The sequence below is a fragment of the Molothrus aeneus genome, chromosome 9, assembly GCF_037042795.1.
Source record: "Molothrus aeneus isolate 106 chromosome 9, BPBGC_Maene_1.0, whole genome shotgun sequence".
Taxonomy (NCBI): domain Eukaryota; kingdom Metazoa; phylum Chordata; class Aves; order Passeriformes; family Icteridae; genus Molothrus; species Molothrus aeneus.
Window position 1 is genome coordinate 6,116,384 of NC_089654.1, and position 16,295 is coordinate 6,132,678.

The 16,295-nt window shown below is 40.2% G+C and overlaps 1 protein-coding gene across 1 annotated transcript in view; it reads right to left on the minus strand.

Moving 5' to 3' along the window:
• The window catches only part of ZFYVE9 (zinc finger FYVE-type containing 9), a 56,329-nt gene extending 40,105 nt beyond the window's left edge, over nt 1-16,224 (minus strand). The window contains exons 1-2 of the mRNA XM_066556100.1: nt 16,122-16,224; nt 992-1,094 (exon numbers count right to left, since the gene is read on the minus strand). The gene's annotated coding sequence lies outside the window, so the exon portion shown is untranslated. The remainder of the gene's footprint in view (nt 1-991; nt 1,095-16,121) is intronic.
• Nucleotides 16,225-16,295: the final 71 nt, after the last annotated feature.

The window sequence follows — 16,295 nt, forward strand, 5'->3', positions numbered from 1 at the left end:
TTGTGTAGGGCTCTGTGATAAGGGATTATGTAACCCATGATCTTCTGCACTGCACATCCTAAGTTATCCTTGGGATGTTTTCACCACGGGAACTGACAGCCTTTAGTCTTTCTAATTGTCTTTTAACAGTGGATGATCAGCTCATAATCACATTAATACACTGTCATAAAAAAATGCACTGAAAGGAAGTAATACTGACGTGCAACTGTTGGCCTCGCAGCAAAGACCTAAAAACCAGAAAATATGTAAAGAACCAGAATAGGATCTCAGGATTTTCTGTCATGCTGTCCCATGGAGACAACTCTTTCAATATCAAACTGTGAACCTACACGTTTCAGTAATCTCTTACAAAATGCTCAAACAGTTTATTATAGTGCTCATAAAAAATACCCATGGAAAGCTCCTAAGATGGAAGTCACAAAGGGCATGATCAAACTGAAACCAAACATTGCTTACTCATCCTGATAAAAATCACACATCCAGAAAATGGCATTTTCCCATAGCACAACAGCATGGAAGTACAGATGGACTGGACAGACAGATTGATTAGATCCAGGGCTCCTGAAGACTTCCTTCAAGCCCAACAAACAATGGCCAAGTGCACATCTTGTTCCAGCTCCCTTCGGCGCTCTGTGTTACCTGTCCCTGCGAGTCAGGCACCTCTGCTGTAATGAACACTCTGTTCTGAGTTGAGCAATAGCTTTATTTAGAACTGATGAGATCTGGCTACAGCACAGACTGAGAAAGACTTTGCCCGCCTTCCCCCTCTCCCAAACAAAATAAGACACAATCTTTGCTCTAAAATGGGGTAATTACTCTCAGTAAAAAACAAAACAACAAATTGCTAAAAATACTCCATCATCTTCTTTAGAAGAGATCCATCCATACACAAAGGTATATGTATATAAATATATATCTGTAAGAATACATAAAAACATTTCAGGTGCAAAACTCTGAATCATAATCTTCTAAAGGAGAACTTGCCTCTTACCTTTTTCTTACACATATGTTAAGAAACGAATGACCCTGTGCCTTCTCATGATGACAGCAGCACAACCAGCCAGTTCTGCTGAATCAGGCTGTTCTACTTGATCCTAGAAAATACAAACATGTATTTTATGACAGGCAATTCTGCCACAAACCATGTCCTTTTCAACACGTGACTGCAGCTAGCACAGGCATATTTGGCAAATGCTGCAAGCTTCAGATGATTTGGATTACATCTGCACCTTTGAATTCAGGGATGTGTGTGCACTATGCCATTATCGCTCTCCCAAAGTCTGGTGAAAAATGTTGCTAATAAAAACCACATTATTACCTACCTGTTATTATTCTTCATTTAACTGTAAACCCTCAGTGTAATGCAGCAACTCCAACTGCCCTTGTATTCCTGATGACCTTGACTGTAACAATTTATAAAACTAGCCTCTGAAATCAATTATATTCTACTACAATAGGCCTTCCAAAAATAAAGAGCTAGTAGCTTTGATAGTCAACAAGAATTCACAGCCCTCTGAATTCTGTAAACTGTATTCATCAGCTTCCCACTGATTTTGTTACAGCTAAACAAGTGGTTTTGTCTTCAAATTATTCCCCCTACAATCTTAGGCTTCCTTCATTTCCTAAAGGCTTCTTCTCAGAAGGCCCACAATAGCACCAACCTTCAATAGTATGGAGGACCCAAGAGGAAAAAAAAAAAAAGTCATCTGAAGAAACTTTTATTCTTCAATCCACAGCATTTCTATAGGTCAGGTGCTCATTTTCTCAGGCTGCATCCTAACAGCCAACATAGCTCAAAAATCCAACACAGCCATGGGCAGAGAAAACAGAAACCAGTTTATGACAAATAGTACAACAAGAAAAAGAATTAGATACATTAAATTCATTTTTTAAGCTTTGCTAGCACTGACATTTTGACCTGTTAGGTAGTTGAAATATTTATTAGTACTCTGATGTAGCTGCAACATATGTTAGAAAAAAAATCTTCAAGCTCCAGCAAAATTAACAGTGCTAAAAAAAAAATCAGTTCTCCATGCATGAAAGCAATATTCAGTGTTACACTAGATTTCTCCCAGGGCTGTTTATTATTCTTTTCAGAAATAAGCAACAGTAATAATTCCAGGAAACTAATGAACTGAACAGCAGCACTCTGAGTAGTACTGTTTTCAAACTCAGAATCCCACAGCTTTGGATGCCAGCAGAACTCTTCCTGTATAGAAGTAAAATTTCTGATGCTATGTGTATTTCCGCCTCTATAAATGAAAATTAATTTTGGTTATCTGGGAAGTAGTAGATGTTATCTTATTACAACATTCTTCAGATAGGCATCACATGCATGCAGAAACAGAAGTGGAGGAAATTTAGTTCCACTGAAAGGCTTCAGAATGAGCCTTTTCAAAGGGATGTGAAGTACACGTGGCAGTGGGGAAGGTTTTCTGTACCACCACCAGGTCCCCTCCCAGCCTGGAGTACAGGAAAATGATTCAGTTTTCATGACCCCTTTAAAAAGACAGATCAATTAATGACAATTCTGTGATTTATGGCAAGGCCTGTCAGCTGCATCACAAACACCACATGAACCAGTCATACATTAACCACAGAGTTCAACCTTCCCTGATCAGAAACGGATCAGCCCTAGCAACCCCCAGCTGAAAGCAGCTCTGCTGCCACCCCTGCTCTAAGCCTGCAAACCTTCTAGGCAAGCAATATTCAGGGCACAGCTTTATTATTCATTGTTTTTACTCTGCTCCTCTTTCCTTGTTCCATTCTTCCCAGGTAATGACTTTTTTGTGCGTAACCACTCAACAGAGAAGATCCAATCAATGGCTGCCACTCTCCAAAGTAAGCTTTGAAGAGATATTACCTGGAGGTCCTGGAGCTTTTTTGTTTACAGTTCAACATTTACTCTCAGCAGCTATTTCCCCTTACAAAGATCAATGCAAAAATCAAAGCATGCTTACAGATATGAATGTAGTAGATTTAAACAAAAAGTAAAAGAAAAAAGAAAAGTAAATTATAACATTTGGATTTCATGGAAAAAAAGAGCAAGTTGGCAACAGAGCCAAATTATTTTTTCAGTAAGAATTTAATGTAAGAGAAGTATATTTAAATGAAAATTGAGGACAAAAGGAATAACTACAAATGAGAGCCAAGAATACTCACAACAACATATAACCTAGCGATTATTAGGTGTTCTCTGAATCACAGACACTGCTAAAAAGGGTTCCATCACACTTGTGAAAAATACATCTATTTCCACCTAAAACTATGGGCCCACTGAGACCTAAGATCACAGCAAATGCAGGAGGCCCAGTGTCCCTGCTGTCCCAGTTTGCTGCTTGGAGCATTTCAGTTCCTTATCCCTTCTGCTGGTGGTGGGCTGAACCCCTCTGTCTGCTGCCCTACAGTGGTGCCACTCAGGTGTGGCTTTGGTCGTACCCCACATGTCTGATTTCCCTCAGGAGCTCCAGGAAGGCGACTACCAATTACTGCAAAAGCAAAACAGAAATTGAAGAGAATTTTGACAAGCAGAGACGTGCTCAGAATAAAGAAAAGATGAAGAATAGAAGGAAAGAACTCCAAAAATACATAATTAGAAATATCTTCCACCAAAAAGAATGTAAAAAATGTTTACAACATTAAATGAAAGTAATCTGAACTAGCAGAAACTGGAATAGCTTATAATAAATGGAAAGAGACTGAAAAAGAAGCAATTTTGATACTATGGTAAAAAAATGCAAAAAATGCTCAAAGCATGAGGAGATGCTAAAAAATGCTTCCATCTACTGGCAAAGATCCAACTCTTAACTACACTACAGATCCTCTATAATGTGCTACCAGTGAGGAGATGTCTTTGAGTAGGCAGGGAGACATTTGCAGCCATTTTAAGGCACTTTATTATTGCTAGATTAGTTGAACCAGGCATTATCTTACATGCAAATCCAGATTTCAACACTGGTATCTTCACTTCCTACCTTGTCTACACTCTAGAAGTATCAGATGGGAGATTCAGAGACTACAGACAGGAGATGTGTTCAGGCCCCAACTCTGCAAGAAAATCCAAACTACAGCAAGGAATGCCATAGCAGGGGGTTACATTAACAGGAAATCAGAGTACCTGAACAAGGGGAGAGACAGGTGAAAAGTTTCAGGACACACATCAGTAATGTAAAATTAATTATTTTATCTGATCAATCAGTCTGGAAGCTAAACCTTCACAAATGGAAAAGGGGGTTCTTCACTCAAGTAATGTAATGCTTGGAATAGTGGTGGTTTGCCACATGCCCAATGATTTTGTCCCCAAACATGGAGTTCTTCTACCTAGCAGGTGCCAAATGAAGGGAAAGGCAGGTGTTACAAAGTGTGTGTGACACAGCAGTAGCAATATCTGTCACACACCTGAAAGTGTCTGCAATGGCAAGGACTTCAGATTAGGCCCCAGATTAAGCATTCCAAAATTAAGTGTTCTATTAATAAATTAAAGTAGTAGTCATTCAATGCAATCAAAAAAAATGTTTTCAGAATTCTAAGTTATTAAAGAAAACTCAGCAAATGACACAGATTTTTTTTAAATACATGGTCTATACCACAGTTCAGATTAGAAAAATCCATTAAAACTCACCATAAATCCATTTAGTAAGAAATACTACATACAGCAGCAAAAATGAAATGTAACAAATACAAAGAAGATGCAGTCACTGATAATCCTTTCCCTGCACCAAAAGCTCAAGATGACCAAGCATCCTTCAGCTTTACTTTCCATAATTTGCTGATGTTTCTACTACTCCATGTAAAGAGCAGGCTGGGGCATGGCAGGCTATTCCTGTGTAATACAACGCTTTGTACCAGCTCACTACCCACGAATGCTGACAAAAGATAAACTATTGCATTGTTGCATTGGATTGGCTTTTTTTCCAATCAACTGAACAAAGAGAGGTGGACAATGCTTAAAGCAGAACAGCCTCTCTAATTATTTCACTAATATTTGCATCTTTTCCCTTGACTCTCCCCCATGCCATTTTAAAGCCATTATTTCCACTTTTGTCTCCAGCCAAGTTTCCATAAGGAGACATTCACACATGCCTGAGCAGTAGTAAGGCAGTCAAAAGAGCAGCAACTTCAAAGCAGCATTATAGGAAGTATCACAGTCAAAAGTAACAGGGAGACAAGAACAACTACAGCAGCATTATCAACCTTTGTGCTCCAGAAAATAAAAGCAGCTCAACTGAAAAGGACACCTGCTTTATAACCATTTACAGTAGAAATAAAATTCCATTTCCTACCCTTTTTTACTATTTCAAGGAGAAAGCAATTGATTTGTTTGCCCGACAAACGCCAGCCTTGCCAAGCAGCCTCAGCCTGCTGCAGAGGCCTCAGCACCTGGAGACAGGAACCAGCTCCTGCTTATGTAACTGCCTGTGCTGCCTGGAAAAGGATCCATCCCTGCTCTGGGGAAGAACAAATAGATAGGTTTACACCACAGTGCTGCCTTCCACGCAAGTTTTTCCAGAGGAATACAGCTGGAAAAAAAAAAAAAAAAAGGAGAAAAATCCTTTCCTGAGCTTACTCATATGCTCGTAGAGCAAAATGTGGTGGTTTATGTATCTAATGTTTTTTAACACTTTGTTTCATGCAACTTGCAAATTTGAAATACTGTAAACCACAAAAAGCTAATGCACAGTGCATTAAACATAAATTTAATATGAAATCATGTTTCTTAATTTGTGCATGAGTTCCAAGTAATGTCATCACTGTAACAACACAGTTATTTTTAAAAATTAATCCATTTAACATACTGATCTGAAGCTGTTATTTATCTTTATTCAAACACAAACTAAAGTAAACATATAGAACAAGTAGGTTTATGGAATGATTTTTATTTTTCAGTATTTAAGGTTTTGACTCTGATGTTTAACACATTTGAAGAATAAAATTATTTAAAGCGGCACACTCTATCCCAGAGTGGATTAATCCTGTACTCTAATACTTTATGAATTTTTCTTCTTTCCAATGTAGGGTAGAAACAAGAATGAAACCCAAATAGACTCAACATTGTTTTAGATCTTTCTTAGATTTGGGCAATAAGAGAGGAACTGACTGAGGTCCCCTAGAATCTCTAATTAAAAGCCTACAACTCCTAAGGAGCTGTCCTGTTTTATAAAGCTCACGTGGGACTGACACATGTGAGTGCCAGTGAGCAAAAGCTGATAATAAAAGCCAGAAGTGCCACACAACCAGAATGGGACAGACCAAAAGGACAATGGGCAAGCAGTGAAAACTGCTTTGCCACCATTTACCAGCCCATCAATTCCAGGTTGTACCCATAGGGGAGAGAAGCTGCTGGAAGCAACACAATTCATACATTCGGCTGCTCTTCAGAGAATGGACCATCCAAACAGGCAAAAGCTCTGAAAGACCACTGGAAAGCCAGGCACCTACTGGTGCCAGTCAGGCACCTACTAACAGCACTTTATCAACAGGCTTTGTTTCCAGCACTCCTGGGTCATCTCTGCTCCTCTGACAACTCAGCTACACAACAGCATTGTAAATTCTGACATACCTTTTGAAGAAATGTAATTATAGACACCAAATGGTTACTATTTCTCAAATCCTACGTTAGGTAAAGCTGGATTACCATACATCCCTGAAATAAATATGGACTTTTATGTCATACTGTCTTCTCCCTGAAATTATCTCTAAGCAGATAACTTAATTCCCGTTTTGTGTAGACCTTTATATTCATATCACACCAAACACATTATAAAACACTGTTGTCAAGTGTAGCAAAGTTCCCTCCCACGTTTGTGATCATGATCTAACTAGCATCACTGCTGATGCTCACAGTGCATTATGTCTTAAGTCATCTGTAACTAGAAACTCATTCGATACAACTCCATAATCCATGGCAACAGTGCGTACTGAAACTGCTATTTCTGAGCATGCACCTCCCCTGTGCTCAGGGCCATTGACATGCTTGTGACAGTGCTGAAGGGACTGAGCACTAACCACCAGAAACAGGCAGCAACTTGCATTTAGGTGCACTGTAAAGCTTTTTCTTTTCACTGATATGCTGTGTCACTGAGGCAATCAGGATTTCTACCTGAAATTTATGCTGGGCTCCATGAAGTTTTAGTTCTAAAAAGTGCCCATAATTCTGTATCTCTGTTAGCAGGCACAGGAAATAAAGATTTAACAGACAAAACCAAAAAACACTTGAAAGGCTTCCTTATTAATGAGTTATGAGTATTAATACAGTTATCAGAAATCTTACAGAGATGTAGGAACTCCAAATTCTTCTAAACTCAGGTGCAACATTTCTCAGACAGATCAAAACTGAGAAACCTCTGCCACTTCTTCTGTCCACTGACAAGGTGGCTGATTCAGCTCAGCCATGAATCCCCACCTCTTCACCTCTCATTCTGAGCCTGTAGCATACTCAGCATACTCCTGTTTTCTTTATCTGGAGGGCCCCTTTTCCCCTCTCACATTCCTTCCCCATCCACTTCTTCCTGCATCCATTTGTTTTCTCCCTACCTAAGCTGCCTTCTTTCTCTGACCAAAAAAACCCAAACCCATAAGAAACCTCATGTTCCAACGTTACTGTTCATTACTGGCACAAACATACTTGTAAACAACCTTGAGAATAGTGGGAGCAAACCCAACAGCAATGGTGCTCCATCCGCTTTGCAAACTGAAATGAAGTCTTTAGAGGGCTGGCTATCAAAAAAGCAAAAAAACCCCACATGGCTACAATAACAGCCATATCCGAAGACACAGTCCTAACTACCAACCTGCCTCCTACCCCTCCTCATCATTACTGACCATCATGAAGCTCCTTCATAAATTCATTTAAACCCCCAGCCTTGTAGCCTGAAATGCATTTTCTGACACATACACACAGTGGGTATGCAGCATCTGAGACCACTTCCCTCAAGCATCTCAGTACTTGAAACCTCTAGCCAAGACAAGTTTTGTTAAATACATAGGAACATGTTTCTACTACACTATTGCATGTTTCCTCACATCAGAAGGTACATTTAAAAGCCATCTGTACAGAAATGAAGCTTAATAAAAAAAAAAAATAGCCACAAGGGTTATTATAGGAAATTAATAAGGGAACAAAACCACTACATATACACCCATCTATTGCTCACGAGTCTCAAGAAACAATTTCTAATTGGCATCATAATAAACCCTACATTCCTTCTACATGAGTAGTCAAAAAGAAAATCTATGAGCAAATTCCAGAGATGGGTTAAAATGCATTTTACAAGTGACTTGTTAAGTGAAACCAAGGTAAATACAATATAGAAGCTATTAAGCCAGTACACCAATACAATTACTTGAAAGCAGAAAAACACACAGGTAGACTGATGCTTAAGTAACAACCTTTTAAAGTTACATTTATAAAAGAATCAAGAAAGAACTGTGAAACCCATGAAATATGCTAGGGTTTTATTCAGCTTTCATCATTTATACAAAAACACAGTATGAAATTACTACAATCAATGCAATTTGGTGTTTCAGCTAAGAGGCTGTTTCAATATATATGCTATTTAAAGTAATCTGTTAATAATATAACCTAAGAAGTGGGCTTTGCATGTACTTTCAAGTTCACCAAATAAGGGACAGTTAAAATACTCATTTTGAATTAACCAACACAGCATTTACAATGTACCTTTGTAACACAGTGACAACCAATATGCTCTGCTGGACTGTCAGTGGGGCTGGGCCAACAAAAACCAGCAGCTGTATACTGGATATAACCCAAAAAGGGTGTAAATAAACAATACCTGTGCCTTCCTCTTCAAAACACAAGCCTCAGAAGCAAGCTATTTCCAAGCCATAGCATGCATTTCTACAGCATCACAGGAGAATGTGCAATTTCAAAGACTGCGGGATAAATGAAAAGAAAAAATATCACAAAGAGGGAACCTTCCTCTTACATTATCTCAATTTGTATTAAATGTTCATTTATCTGCATTACAGTGCAGATAGGGAATAAAAAATTACATTGGCATGATTGCCTGGGTATATTTTAACCATGTAGCTTTTTTGTCTCCTCCAGCCTACAAAGAAAGCTCAGTATTCAGAGCCTCAGTAACATGAACAAGAGGACTTACATACTGATTTAGTGTTCAGATGCTGCCACTTTTCAAGTGTTGTACCTTTAATCTAATCTCCTATAGAAATTAATATTATGGGATTGTACTGTTCATTTCCTATTCTTTATGCTCATATTTTAATATATATATATATATCTGTCATGAAAATGAGTATCTACACAGCAAAAGCAAATCCAAGTGACTGCCCTCCAAGGGAAAAGCAAGCTGCTCTATGTATTTTGGCAGCAACCTGCTGGGCAATCAATACCCACACAGCTCTGGAAAAAATCGCCAGAATTGTGGTGTTATGTGAGAAAGATGGGATTAATGCAGAGAAGGAAGGAAGAAAAGACATATTATGGGGCAAAAAGGATTTCCATCTCCAGAAAAACAAGATTCTTTCATTCCACAGATGGTGGAACAAAATGCTTACTAATATAGTATCTCCAAGGACTTGGATACATATAACATCAGATAATAAACTCATTCAACACATCTTCCAACTTAAAACAAAACACACTTCTCTCCATCTCCAGATCATGGAAGAAATTCCCTGCTACTTAGAAAATCTTTCACAAAATCTAAAGAATTACAGGTGGAAAATAAGTCATAGCCATCAGAAATTAATCTGGAACAGATTCCCAGTGCTTCAGCTCCTTTATTACTGGTTCCAGCACACTGCACTGACTCAATGCAAGAACCACTGAACTCTTTAGAGCCCCAGGTCCAGTTCTCTGTCCTCAGCAGTGGATGGTGTCAGGCAACAAGCCCTTGATGTGATGCACTAAAAAGACAGGTCAGCACTACCCCTACTCAGCAGTTGCTGGGAATAACACATAAAATAAACTTCTCTCTTTCATATCACATTTATTTGAGAACCACCAGCACATTATCCACCTCTCTTCTGCAATAAACCACAGCAGCCCACTGCCTTGGCTTCTCTGCAGCACCTGCAGAAAAACCAAATGTGCACCTCTTCACTCACTGCACTTCCCCACCTGGCAGAAAAACAAGATTAATTTCATTTTGCTTAAATTGAGATGCAAAGCTCAGAGCTGCAGAACTTGAAGTGGGAATACAAATTTGATTCTGCCAGGCACCTTCAGCAGATGACTGGGGCAGGGTTTACCTTCACCCCCACACTCATCACCAAAGGGCACCTCAGAGATACTGGATGTGTGTGGCACACCCAAGATCAGAATGAGGTCTGTGCACCACACACACCAGAGGAATCTACATCCTCAGAAACCAGGACTCATATTTTACTATTACTGACACCAGTCTTCAACCTTCCTCTTAAAATCTAACAGTTCAAAATGAGAGGAGAAAAAAATTCAAAGCTGTTGAAGAAGAAAATGAAACAGGTGAGAGAACAGTTTAATTGACTGGGTTAAAAGAAATGCAAGAGAAGCACAGTAAACAATGACTGAGAAACAAAAACCACAAATCTGAAAATATCTACAATTTTTGTGATGTAGTATCTTACAAACTTCCAATTATCTGACTGGTCAAACAATAAATTTTATGCATATTCATATGATTTGTCAATTCTTCTTGAATTTATAGTAACTACATATACTATAAAATCATAGTTTCACATGGCTTGGCCTTTATTTTAGTGTTCCTAAGTCGATCTTCTAGTTCACACTTGGAGTGCAAACAGCTAAGACAACATGTACACCGAGTTCAAAGCAGAGTTTTGACACAACAAAACTGAACCTGGAAACAAGAAAAGCTCCTGTAATAGTCAGTGTCATTCACAGATAAAGAAGGTATTATGTGATTTAGAAAGCTCTTTGATCCTCTTCTTCCACTGAACATTAACCAATTGAAGTGCATCACACTACTTTTTGGAAAAAAGTACCAGTGTATGTTCTTCCATTGATAATCTCCTATCAATCTGCTAAAGTATTTTACCCATATTGCTTCCCTAAATAAAATTTTAAACCTGGACTGAAATAGAAATGTTGTACCCAAAATGTGTGTAATGTTTGAGTTTGATTATTTATTAAAAAAGGCTTCAGTATATTGTCAAAGTAAATCAAACCTTTCCAATTACAGTGGTTTTTGAAACTGCAAGAATCCAGAAGGCTGTTAAGTACTACTAGAGCAGCTAGAGCTCTTTTGTAATTGATAGAGCACACATGAATCTCTGACCCAAGCATGGCCTAATTTCAATTTATCACTGATAGGAAATGTCCTCTGGATTCTCTGTACGCTAGAAGGAGGAATGACAAGTTCCTCCCAGCTACCATTTTACTAATAAGAAAAAAACCTCTTCTGCAAAATTGTACTACAAGTACTCAGTAAGGAAAATTCTGAAACACCACCAGTCAGCATGGTAATAATTTGGTGTAAAGCATTTCTTTTCTAGCTCTTAACTGGACAAGGATCTTCTCAGCTCAAGCAAAGAAAAGCACAGAACACTTCAATCATCTCTGATGATGCCTAATTTCTCTAATGAAGAATAGCTGGGAAACAGCCCTAAAATACTTATCAACCTGAATTCTACAACATTTTCACACCTAGAAAACAGCAGAGGAAGAAACACATCCAGTTTTGTGTACATTAGGCTTTAGTGCTTTTTTGTAGCTACTGCAAACACCAGTTCAGCTCGAGTCAAAAACCAGGAAGACACCAGAGAAGGCACATTTACTGCACTGCTTCACATAAAAACCCATCCCCTACACAGGGTCCAGCAGCACTGCCCAAAGCACCAGCTGATGCCTCAAGCCTCCATGGGAAAGCTTCCCACCTCTGTCACTGTGCTGGAAGCAAATTACAGAAATACAACAAAACAGTGTTGGAAAAAAATGTTAAGGGCAATACCATTTCCAAATGTAAAGCCCTACTCAAGTCCACTATGCCATCAAGCTCTTAAAAACAAAAGTTCATCAAGCTTCCTGTGGATATTAAAAGGAAGGGGAAGAAGTATAGGAAACAAGCTGCATGCAATAAAATTCCTGACAGACAAACCTAGAAAATCCTGGCAGAGCTTACTGGAATGCTTCTGGACCTTCAGTGTGTTCCCTTAACCAACTGATACCCCACTGATTTATAGATAGGTTTGTAACTTCAGTTGCCATCAAAATATCAGAGGTATAGTAGGAACAATATTAACACATATAGCAAGAAAGAAAAATATATTTATAAATTCTATATACAATACAGAGACAAAATATAGAGGGGTATAGCTATTAGCATTAGCTGCAAATAATTCCATATGGAAGTTGATCATTTATGCTCAAGAAACATAGAGACAAACAAAAAACCAGCACAAATGGAAATCCAGCACTGAAGTCCACATTTTCCTTTGCTCAATGTACACTGGGGACAAAACATGTGAAAAGCTCAATCCATCAACACCAAAACTTCAAAGCAGAACATATGGTCACACTGCTGCATATTGACATTTCCAAATGATCAAATTTCTCCTGAAAACAGAACAATGTTGAACTTTCCTAAAGCTCTCTTTTCCCCAGCCTTCATAACGAACCCAAGGACTGCCCCCGTTTATCCTCAGACTGGAGATGTCACACAAGCTCTTCAGAGAGCGCTCCAGCTCCACACTTGTAAAACACAGAGCATCTACAGGTTGTGACTCTACACCTGCTTTTCACATCCTTTATCACCTTTGGGTTTTTTGCCTTTTTTTTTACTGTAACAGAACTATGCCTGTGCAAATCTCAGCTGACTGGACTTGCTGCTTTACATCCCCTCTCCCTTGAGCAGATCTGGATGAAAGAATAGGGAAGGAACAATTTACCCTCTGTTGACACCCTGAAGTTAGCCATGCATTCTTGCCTTCAACCTATGTTTTTAAATTAATTCAATTTCTCTAGTAACTACCTTTAAAATAGTTGAAGTGACACTTTATGGATTTCCTCTGCCACTCATGTTAAGCCTATTTGATGCTGATGTACTACTTGGAGGGCTGTAAGGAAAAAGGAGTACCAATATTAGCCATCTCTGCTTGTCTCTTGCAGCAATACAGCAGTAATATAATTACAAATAGCATAACCCAGTCATAAACCAGACTGGAATTATTCAGTGAAATAATACATATAAACTCACCTTAAAAGTGTTTTTCTTATTCTACCTGTCTGCTATGACAACCTGAATAGCAGCTAAAGTGAAACTCAGCAAACAGATAGTAGGTAGGAATGTACTTTATTTGAATGTAAAAATAAAATTATTCACAGAGATAAGACCAATAATTATTCTTTACAGATAAATTATATTTGTGTGCATTAAGATAAAGGTCATTTACTTTTATCACACTGATTTTTCAGTGTGCATTTTTTTGATAACTATATAGCATGTTTTGCTGTAGTCATTAGTCCAAAAAGTTGTATTGATACATATCCTGAATTCTATTTTCCTGAATTCCAAATCAAGTAGAAACTACTATGTCAGTGAAGGATCCTTGATGTATATTTTATATCATCCTATCCATCTGCATTAATTGACACAATTTTAACAGTATTGCAAGATATAGCCAACACTTCCAGCCAACACAGAAGTAAAAGCTGTCTCTATCAGCTAAAACTCAATGCTTTCAGTTACTTTCAGCCATTTACTTTTGACTTTCTATTGCTTATCAACACAAAAAGCTTTGTCAACTGGTAGTACCATTGTACCTTTCTCAGTGCTTTACAGAAACAACAGGAGGGAAAATCAAGCATATTAGTTCACATTTCTGTCCACATAAAAGTCCCAGTCTCCTAAAGAATCACAAACAGAACCTAAACAGGCCACGCTTCATTTTCTTTAATCTCAATCACATTACAAAAATAAACATTAGCCTTTATATAACACTTTCAAAGAAGCCTATGAATATACTGGCATCTTACAACAGTGTTCTGGAAAAGATCACAGATTCATCAGCACACAGACTAACTGTGCACTGAAACTATCATTCCTCAACTGATTTTCAGTTAAGAAAATCAGTTTTATTGGGAAGAGTCTCAGCTTAGTATATAGAAAAGATTTTTCTGGTCAACAAAACATGAACACAGAACTTCTTTTCAAAACCTCTTTTTGGTCAACTTGTATTCAAAAGCAAAAGGCCACTCAAATCCTTTAGCAAAATAATTTCCAGGTAATTTTCTATAGATAGCCTGCAAACTGAAAAACAAGCAAGCTGTTTTCTGCCAAAGCTGGCACAGCAAGTGGACAGACTACAACAGACATTAAAAGCTTATCATTCTTTGGCCACAAGTTTTAATACTGCATCTTTGTTCAGTCTCTACCTTTGTTCCCTGAGACAATCACAGCCAGACTTTATGCCAGGCTAAAAAAACTGTATTTCATCTCAGCCTTAGCCCCAGGCCTCAGATCCTGAGATGAGTGTGTGTTTGAAAGTATTTAATCCCCAGCCTCGTAACTGCCTCAAAGCTAACGCACAAAAATAACACCCAGTATCAGGAGTCAGCACGGCGGTTTTGGGGTGGGTTTCTTCCTTTCTCACACACTAAAGCAGGCACCATAAAGCAATGCAAATAAATCACAGTGTGTCAGAACGTGGTAACTTGTTCAGGGCTGATCAGGGCTTCAATTAGAGGGGGGAGGCTTGTTTGAAATTTTAAACCCTTCTTCAGCTTCCATTTCAGATTCCCCAAACCTCTGAAGAGATTTTTAAATTTGTCTCTCTTGGGTCAAGGAGACTGGTCTTCTCATTTTGCATCACATGCCTTAACTTTATAAAAAGAAGCACACAGAGGGTTCAGGCAGTAACAAAGGATTTGGATCCTTCAGTCTCAGCCACTGAAGGGGTATCTAAAATCGGGATGTGTTCCATGCAATCGAAAATTACTTGCTAATAGAAGTTAAATACAATGTTTTAAAGCCTTGCCTAGTCAGTTAAATACTGCCCAAAGAAAATAAAAGCTTTTATTCAGGTAGAGCATCTTTTTTATTATTACTATTTTATTTGTTTTCACACAGCTCCTTCCATGTTTGGGTTCTGTCTGGACCCAAAAACTGAGGGCAGTGTTATTCAGAAATTCTAATCAGAGACAATCACACTTAATAAGAAGACTGATGGAATTTAGTCAACTTTTAATATCTGAACTGAACGAAAATATGTGTAAAAATGACACTCTCTGAAAAACCACTTTCATAAAATAATAAGGAATATCCTGTCTATAAATAAAGAAGATCGTTAACACGAAAACATAAAGTCTATCAATTTCCATCTGCTACTTGTTTCTCTGTCTGGTTAAGAAGATAAAAACATTTCTTGAGCCACATTCTGCCACAGGCACCTATTTAGCCGTAACATTTATGAGCAAGAAACTAGCCTACCTCTGCAAAAAGTCTGACATGTCAAGAGTGCCAGTTATTCTTAGAGTGAGACATGACCACAATTTCACGTAATTAGAGATGTTATAAAACGCATCCCGCCCGCTCTCCCCATCCCCCTCCACCACTACCACCATTGCAGGAGTGACTTGTTACACATCGCGATGAGCAAGTAACATTCCCTGCCCGGGGAGAGAGCGGAGATCAGGCCATAAAAAGGGCACGAGATGCAAACAGGGATCCTCCCCTGCCCGGGCCGGCAGCCGCGGCTGCCCGGGCACAGCCTCACCCTGCCCCGCGCGGCTCCCGGGCCGTCCCGGGGGGAGCAGCAGCTCCTTCCCCATCCCCGGCATCGCCGGCGCGGGGAGAAAGGTGCCCCGGGCGAGCGGGTCACCCGCTCCGGCCGCCCGGGAACGGAGGGGGAACGGCGGGGAGGGAGCTCGAAGGACCACGGCGGCGGCCGGGGAGGGCTGGGGGGCGACCGCTGCCTTCCCCTTGGTGGCGTGCCGAGGACAAGGGCGGCGGGGCTCGGGGACGCCCGGAGCCGGCAGGCCCAGGGCGCTGTCGGCGATACGGCGGCTCCACCGAGGCGCCGGAGCCCTCCCCGCCCGCCCGCCCGCCCGCGGGGCCTCGCTGCGGGCGGCAGGGGCCTGGGGAGCGGGGTGCCCCGGCCTCCCGGGCCCGCGGTCGGCGTGCCGCACACCGCTCACTCACCTCGGGAGGCAGCAGGCGCCGCCGGGTCTGCATGGCGAGAGGGATCTCCCGGGTCCGCCCCGGGAGCGCTGGGGGCCGGCGCGCCCTCGCCGCCGCCAGCCGCGCTCGCTCGCTGCCTCCGCGGCCAAGGCCGCCGCAGCGCCCGGCAGCAGCGCCCCCTGCCCGGCCCCGGCG